Raw genomic sequence first — 9,288 nt, forward strand, 5'->3', positions numbered from 1 at the left:
TGTGGCCAAAAAATAAGAAGAGAGAAAATCATTCCTGCACTCCACGGTAGTTCTTGCCACATGATGTGCCTTTTTCTGAATCCTGATAACCGCCACCTCCTCTCTATCCTCGGGCCCAGTGGTGGGAACAGCAAAGCTTTTAGGACTGCAGCATCACTTCCCACTCTTTAGTAATTAATAGTCCTTATTCAAATCTTCCTCAAGTCATTTGAATTTAGAGTGTCATCTCTTTTCTGGGTATTAAATTGTAGGGTAGAAATCACTTTCTCTCAGAATTTTAAAGTCATTGCTCCTCCACCTTCTACCTTCAATATGCTGTTGAGTCTGTTGCCTGTTGAACTCTAATATTTGACAAAAATAGTAATTAACAAGGAAAGGATAGTCTCTTCAATAAATAATGTTGGAAAAGCCGGATATTCACATGTAAAGGAATAACATTGGACCCCTATCTAACACCACTTACAAAAAGTAACTTGATATGAGTTAAAGACTTAAATGTAAGACCTGAAACTATAAAACTCCTAGAAGAAAACACTGAGAAAAAGCTCCTTGACTTTGATCTTGGCAACAGGTTTGGATATGACACCAAAAAGTGCAAGCAACAAAATAAAAAATAAACAAAAGGGACAATATCAGGCTAAAAGCTTCTGCACAGCAAAAGAAACAATTAGCAAAATGGAATGGCAGCCTACAGAATGGGAAAAAATATTTGCAGACCAACTGTCTGACAAGGGATTAATAGCTAGTATACATAAGGAAGGCTGAACACCAAAGAATTGATGCTTTTGAACTGTGGTGTTGGAGAAGACTCTTGAGAGTCCCTGGGACTGCAAGGAGATCAAACCAGTCAATCCTAAAAGAAATCAGTCCTGAATATTCATTGGAAAGGCTGATGCTGAAGCTGAAGCTCCAATACTTTGGCCACATGATGTGAAGAGCTGACTCATTAGAAAAGACCCTGATGCTGGGGAAGATTGAAGGAAGGAGAAGAGGCCAATAGAGGATGAGATGGTTGGATGGTATCACCGACTCAATGGACATGAGTTTGAGCTAGCTCTGGGAGATGATGAAGGACAGGGAAGCCTGGCGTGCTGCAGTCCATGGGGTTGCAAAGAGTTGGGCACAACTGAGCAACTGAACAACAACTAATAAGGAACTCATACAACCCAGCAGCAAAAAACCTCAAACAATTCTATTAAAAAATGGGCAAAGGACTTGAAAGACTTTTCTCCAAAGATGACACACAAATAGCCAACAGGTACAAGGAAAGATGCTCAATATTACTAGTCATCTGGGAAATGTAAATAAAAATCACAATGAGATATCACCTTGTGCCAGTTAGAATATGTGTGTGCTCAGTCATGTCCAGCCTAGCCTGCCAGGCTCCTCTGTCCATGGGATTTTCCAGGTAAGAATACTGAAGCGGGTTGCTATTTCCTTCTCTAGGGGATCTTGCCAACCCAGGGATTGAGTCAGGGTCTCCTGCATTGGCAGGCAGATTCTTTACCACTGTGCCACCTGGGAAGGTGCCTTTTAGAATAGCTATCATCAAAAAGACAGAGGTAAAAACCATTAGCAAGGATGTGGAGAAAAGGGAACACTTGCGTATTGTTGGTCAAAATGTATACTGATAAAGCTACTATAGGAAACAGTGTGGATATTGTTCAAAAAATTAAAAATAGAATTACCGTATGATTTAGCAATTTCACTTCAGTTATCCAAAGGTAAAGAAATTACTTTCCTAAAGAGATATGTGCACCCCCATGTTGACTGCAGCGTTATTTATAATAGCCAAGGCACGGAGACCACCTAAGTATCAACTGATGGATGAACAAATAAAAAAATATCACACACACCCAGCAGACTATCATTCATCCATAAAAAAGAAAATTTGATCTTTTTCAACAATAGTAAGGGACCTTGAGGGCATTATGCTAAGTGAAATCAGACAAAGAAAGACAAAGTGTATGATTTCACTTGTGTGTAGAATCTAAAACAGCTGAACTCACAGAGAGTAGAATGGAAGTTGCCAGGGGCTGGGGGTGGGGTGGTGGTGGGAAATGGGCAGATTTTGACCAGAGGATATAAACTTCCAGCTATGATTAAGATTTAATGTGCAGCATGGTGGCAGTAATTAATAGTCCTGTGTTATGTACTTGAATGTATTGATGTACTGTTAAGAGAAAATGATAATTATGTGGAGGTGACGAAGGTGTTAACTAACCTTATTGTGTTAATATTGCAATATGTTTGCATCAAATATTCATGTTGTATATCTTAAATGTATGTATAAGTCAATAATATTTCAATAAAGCTGGAAAAAAGCATTTTTATATACATTAGTTTCCTTTCAATCATTTCCCATGTATTATAGAAAGATAATTGTGTATAGTATGTATCCAATTTTATGAGTAATGTAATATATATGTTTTCTATTTAAAAAGGTACTATTTATAAACATAATTAGATAAATTTATAATATTTTTCTGAGTGCATATGTCATGGTTTAGTTAACAATTCTTTTATTGTTGGGCTATTTTGGTCGTTTCCAATACCATTGCTAGGGATATTTTTTGTGCAAAAGGCTTTTCCATGCTTTGGGTGATTTTCAAGAGCGTTATTATCCTGAGCTGGGATCCTAGTGGCTATGGACAAGGGACCCTTGCTAATACAGAATGTTTTCCTTTATTTAAAGTACTACCTAATTTGATTTAATAAAATGGGATTTATTACTGGTTTTAGAGAGTTTTCATTGTACTTATTTATCTTTTGTCTTTCTTTTTTTGAATTGGAAGTGTTTCAATTTCCTTATTTTGGTGTTTTTTTGTATTTTGAAATTGTTATTTATTTTATAATTGACTTTGTTGATTGGGTGCAGTTATTTGTTTATGTGTATGATATATAACTGACTGGTTTTAGTTTAAAAGGTATACCAACGCCCAGAGATTTGACAGCCTATTTGTTCTCTCATTATTTTAAATGGTTAGCCTTGAATTTATCTAATCATATGGTATCAAGAGAGAATTTAAATTATTAATGTTATTATTTATTATTAATTTATTAATAATATTATTATTAACAATGATTTTAACATCACTAAAAGTATTTTTTTCCAATAAGTTGGGATGCCTCCTTTAAAAAGTATTCAACTATAATGTGGAACTGGGTATTTTTCTGGAGTTCTAAGATATTGATATGTTTGTTGATTTTTGTGCCTCAATCATACTTACAATTATTACAGCTTTGTCAAATCTCATAAGGTGAATTTCTTTTCATCTTATTTTGTTTTCAGATATTATTTTGATATTTTCATGTATTAAGGTGAATTTTAAAATGTTCCAAATCTCATTTCATTACAACTGTGGTAACATAAATTAATTTGAGAGAAAATGACATCTCTTTAAACTTCAGTCAAGGAAAACCTTTTAGTTAGGTCTTTCACTTTTCTTACTGAAGTGGTATCATTTTGGTTTTTTTCTTTTTTGTTTTCCATATTGGTGGCACACATTCCTTGTTGAAGGTTCTGGGTATTTGTTTTAATTCATCTCTAGTCTTGTGATTAATTGTGAGATCTCTCCCAACTGCTTACTGTCAGAAGCGCCTGACCCAGGGATGGCTGAACAAGTGAGTATCATTGGACTGGAATATGGCCCAGGAACTGGAAGCACCTAGCTTGACCTGCAAGACTGAATTTTCTGGTTTCCACATCAAATGCGGAAGTTTGTTGATCATCTGCCACGAGGGTAATATAACACCTCTGTGTATTCCACTGTTAGCGCAGTTGAACTGCCTAGCCATTGATTTTGTTTGTCTTTTCTCAATCTCACCACTTTGGTGTTCTCAAAACCAACTACACTTCCCCTTACTCTTGGATCATCTTGACCCTTCTTGCCTCACAGCCACTTTCATTATAAATTCAGATTCAGTTCCCATTACAACCTTCTCAGCCTGGGAGTGGTAGTGGCTCCTGGCTATTTCTGGCCGCAGTGCACTGTACATCCCCGTGTTTGTCTCCGTCAGCCCTGCCCACACCACTGCAAACAGTCCAGTGCATTGCAACATGGTGACTGTCTCGGTCGGCACCTGCCCTGGCCTGACCTGGTTGCAGCCCAACTTCCAAAGGTGAGAGTCCTTATAACCCTGGAGGTGAGAGGTGGAATCTCATTATTGTTTTACTAGCCTGGGGCTGGGTTCAGTCTCTGGGTTGGGAAGATCCCCTGGAGAAGGGAAAGGCTACCCACTCCAGTATTCTGGCCTGGAGAATTCCATAGACTATCCACGGGGTTGCAAAGAGTCAGATGCGACTGAGCGACTTGCGCTTGCACTTTCAGCTTGGGGCTCTCCTTGAGAAACAAATGGGGTTGGTCCAACAGAACTGGAGGAAAATGAATTCTTTTAAAGTTGTAAACTTGTTACTTTAAAAAATTACAAAAGATTTCTATTAACAAAAGTGTATAAAGATCATGAGAGGGTACAGTTTAAAGATTAACCACAAGAGTGTAAAATCCAAAGGTTAACAGATAAAGCAGGTACCCATGCACTCATTGGGCTTCCCTGGTGGCTCAGTGGTAAAGAATCTGCCTGCCAATGCAGGAAACCCAAGGCTTGATCCCTGGGTCAAGGAGATCCCCTGGAGGAGGAAATGGCAACCCACTCCAGTATTCTTGCCTAGAAAATCCCATCCACACAGGAGCTTGGTGGGCTATGGTCCATGAGGACACAAAAGAGTCAAACACAACTTAGCAACTAAACAACAACAACAATGCACTCATTAGCCAGCCTAATTACCACACGTAGAAGCCCCGAGAAGGTGCTACACACGAGCTGAAAAGTACCTCCACGCACCACAACTTGCTGTGTTATATCGGCAGATTTGCTCTTTTTATTTTTTCTTCCTTTTTTTTTTTTTTTTTTTCTGAGCCAGTGGAGTTACTAGACTCCCCACATCAGGTTCTGTGATGTTCAGGGTCTTTTAGAGGTTGGCTTAGGATGACATGGACAATATATACCCAAGCAGTGAACATGCTGAACTTTTGACTATTATTGAGTTTGAATAACTTGCTATTTTCTTGTTTAGGAAGAGATGCAGGCTCCAGTGGGGAAAGTGGCTAATTTACTTCTGGTTAGATATGGCTTTGGAGAAGGCAATGGCACCCCACTCCAGTACTCTTGCCTGGAAAATCCCATGGAAGGAGGAGTCTGGTAGGCTGCGGTCCGTGGGGTCGCTAAGAGTCGGATACGACTGAGTGACTTCACTTTTCAGTTTCATGCATTGGAGAAGGAAATGGCAACCCACTCCAGTGTTCTTGCCTGGAGAATCCCAGGGACGGCGGAGCCTGGTGGGCTGGCGTCTGTGGGGTCACACAGAATCGGACACAACTGAAGTGACTTAGCAGCAGCAGCAGCAGATATGGTTTTGGTCTACTCGTGTTATTTATGGTTTCAACTTACCCTGGGATTCCACTTACTCCTGGGTTCTGTTGACTGCTTTCTCTTTAGCATCTCTTCACTTTTGGCCTGGCCTTCTATTGCCTGCTGCCCTTGTATATCTCACAGTCACACTCCCAGAGACACAGGGTGTGTGTGTGTGGTACACTTGGAGATGCGGTGTTGGTTGGGTGGAGCAGCGCCCAGGCAGCAGTTCCAGGCTCCTCTGCTTGCCAGTCTATGATCAGTTCAGTTCAGTCGTGTCCGACCCTTTGCGACCCCATGAATCGCAGCACGCCAGGCCTCCCTGTCTATCACCAACTCCCAGAGTTCACTCAAACTTACATCCATTGAGTCGGTGATGCCATCCAGCCATCTCATCCTCTGTCGTCCCCTTCTCCTGCCCTCAATCCCTCCCAGCATCAGAGTCTTTTCCAATGAGTCAACTCTTCGCATGAGGTGGCCAAAGTACTGGAGTTTCAGCTTTAGCATCATTCCGTCCAAAGAACACCCAGGACTGATCTCCTTCAGAATGGACTTGTTGGATCTCCTTGCAGTCCAAGTGCTAACTATGATAAACTTCCCTAAACCCACACATCCTGGGCACCACCCTGTTCTTTGCAGTTCCAGTGGGCCTGAAAAACCACTCACAGATCCAATTGGTAGAACAGCTAGTAAAGGAGATTTGAGAGCAACGTGTCCCATAGGGAAAACGAAATACAGAAGGTGTTCTGATTACAATGTCAGGAAATCACACGTGCAAAGCCATCATACAGAAGATCAAGTGCTCCCTGGTACTAAAAGGTGGCTAAATAATTTCTTGAAATAATTATTGTGTTTTTCTCTTGTATTTCCTTCTCCCCCCTATACTGTGAAGATGGCTACGCTGTTTAGGCTTCCATGCCTAGGGGATATTTGCAGACTGGGCAGAATAAGCCATTGAGTTAATAGCTTCCTCGCTCTTTGTGAAAGCTCTAATTGCACTCAAGAAATTGCCAGGTGTTCCTTATGGAGGGGGTGATGTGTGAAGATTTTGGCGTTGAGAAGAGAAAGAAGAGAGAATAGCCAGTCTCCTGAACTGGAAAGCAATCAGAGGTCGGTGGTTTTGCACAGTTGTGGGTACCTAGCATCTAGGCGCTGCTCTGCCCAACTAGGGCAACGTCCCCAAGCTGACCCTGTCTCTCAGGAGTTTGAATGTGAGATACATAAGGACGGTCAGCAACAGAGGTGAAAGGATTAGTCGCTAAGTTGTGTCTGACTCTTTGCGACCCCATGGACTGCAGCCCACCAGGCTCTTCTGTTAATGGAATTCTCCAGGCAAGAATACTGGAGTGGGTTGCCATTCCCTTCTCTATGGGATCTTCCTGACTCAGGGATCGAACCCTGGTCTCCCTCACTACAGGCAGGTTCTTTACCATCTGAGTCACCAAGGCCACAAATGGAGAGATACTAGAGAGAAGGTAGTCAATAGAATGTCAGAGTGGAGACCTGCGCCCTGCTCTGTGGGCCCTGGGGAGGTGGTGATGTAATAGAAAGGGGGACCCCAGGGTGCCGGAGGGACCAGAGTTTCTAACGTTGGTAAAGATTCTAATACGTGCCAGTTTTGCTGCTGTGGTCGCATACATTTCCAGGACACTGGTGTGACACTGGAAAGGAAGATCCCCAATAACTCCTGGTACAGAAACTTGCACTAATGTAGTGGAAGCAGAATTGGAGTTGGAATTAAGTGATTTAAAAACAATAAAGAACACAGCACCTTCTCTATGACTCAGCAATTTCACTCCTAAGTATTTACCTAAGAGAAATGAAAATATATGTCTGCAAAGAAAGACTTGTGCAAGAATGTATATAGCATATTTATCCATAATAACCCAAGACTGGAAATAATCTAGATGTCCTTGTGATATATTCTTGTACTAGAGTATTACAGAGCAACAAAAAGGAATGAGGTAGTAGCACAGCAATAACATTGATGAATCTCAGAAACATGCTGAAAGAATCCAGACAGAAGAATACATACCATATAATTTTAATGGTAAGGTACTCTACAAAAGACAAATCTAATCTGTAATGACAGGTCAGCAGTAGCCTTGAGCTAGGCATTGGGAAGAAGCACAGTGGAAAACTTTGGGAATGTTGCAAATGTTGAACACACTGATTATGGGTGGTTACTTGAGTGCATAATTTTGCTTAAATTCTTGACTGTGCACTTGAAATGGGGATATTTTATTTTATGCAAAGCAAACTTTAATAAAATTGATTTTAAAAATGAATGAATGAACTGTGGAAGAATCTCAAAGGAACCCCCCCCCCCCATATTATGCTGAGTCCAAGAAGCAAGATGCAAAGAATATATATAATATGACAAATATAATATATAATATGAAATTCAAGAAGGACAGATGAAGATAATCTACAGTGCTAAAAGTAGGACAGGGGTGGGGATGGGCCATGTGGGAACTTTGTGGGGTGATGGTTGAGTTCTCTATCTTCTTTGGGAGTGGTCATTACAAGCTTGTGTGCATGTATTAAAACTTAATTTACCTTCATGTGGCTTTATTAAAAAAGGCACACATGATAATAAAGAATAACAATAGACATATTTTGCATACATGAGATTGAGTCATTTTTGCACATTGATTCTTCTCATAGTGGTTGTATAATAGGCACTCCTAGGGCAAAGGGCAAGGTGGATGAGAAACCACATCTTGCTGGACAGCCTAATGCGGGCTGTTTGTGTGTGGTGGTTTAGTCGCTCTGCTGCTGCTGCTGCTAAGTTGCTTCAGTTGTGTCTGACTCTGTGCGACCCCATAGACGGCAGCCCACCAGGCTCCCCTGTCCCTGGGATTCTCCAGGCAAGAACACGAGTGGGTTGCCATTTCCTTCTCCAGTGCATGAAAGTGAAAAGTGAAAGTGAAGTCGTTCACTTGTGTCCAACTCTTAGCGACCCCATGGACTGCAGCCCACCTGGCTCCTCTGCCCATGGGATTTTCCAGGCAAGAGTATTAGAGTGGGGTGCCATTGCTTTCTCCGTTTAGTCGTTCAATTGTGTCCAACTCTGTGACCCCATGGAATGTAGCCCACCAGGCTCCTCTGTCCATGGGATTTACCAGGCAAGAATACTGGAGTGGGTTGCCATTTCCTCCTCCAGGGGGATATTGCCAACCCAGGGATTGAACCCACATCCCCTACACTGCAGGTGGATTCTTTACTGCTGAGCCACCAGCAGTCTATTTGTATGTAGCCTTAATCCAATGATTTAGAAATGTATGTGGTAAACAGAAAAGAAAAGAACAGTCATCAGCTCTGCCTCATACATAGCAGTTGCGAGTCAGACATCATTCTGGAGGGGCAGCAGCTGCATTTCCCCAAAACTGGGGCTGGGGGAAGGGATTCTCCTTGAAGCACATGAAAAATCCTTGAACAAACCCTGAGCTCTGCCAACAAGAAGGAAGTGGGAGTGGCTTGAGGGATAACCAATACTTTCTGCTCCACCTCCTGTTTTCCCCAGCTCTAGAGCTATTCTTTCCGAGGCTTATGTCTCAGTCACATGTCCGGATCCAGGTGCTACCCACAATCACCAGGTGAGGTTGTTTTCCCCCAAATATGCAAACCTCTTCTGGAAGACTTGGAACTACAGACTCACAATTTCCTATGCTCATTACTCAATGTAAGGGCCCAGGTTCTCCCACAGCATCGTGGGTTCCTTATGGTATACGTCACCTGGGTGGCTTGTTCCCCACCTGTGGGAGACCTCGAGTTGGCTGAGGACAAACTTAGCTATTATCATAGTGCTGGGGCTTTCTCTTTATGATACTGCCACATCTTGGCAGAGTCTATCCACCCCTTTTTACAGAGAGG

The sequence above is a fragment of the Capra hircus genome, chromosome 10 (genome assembly GCF_001704415.2).
Source record: "Capra hircus breed San Clemente chromosome 10, ASM170441v1, whole genome shotgun sequence".
In the NCBI taxonomy this organism is placed as follows: domain Eukaryota; kingdom Metazoa; phylum Chordata; class Mammalia; order Artiodactyla; family Bovidae; genus Capra; species Capra hircus.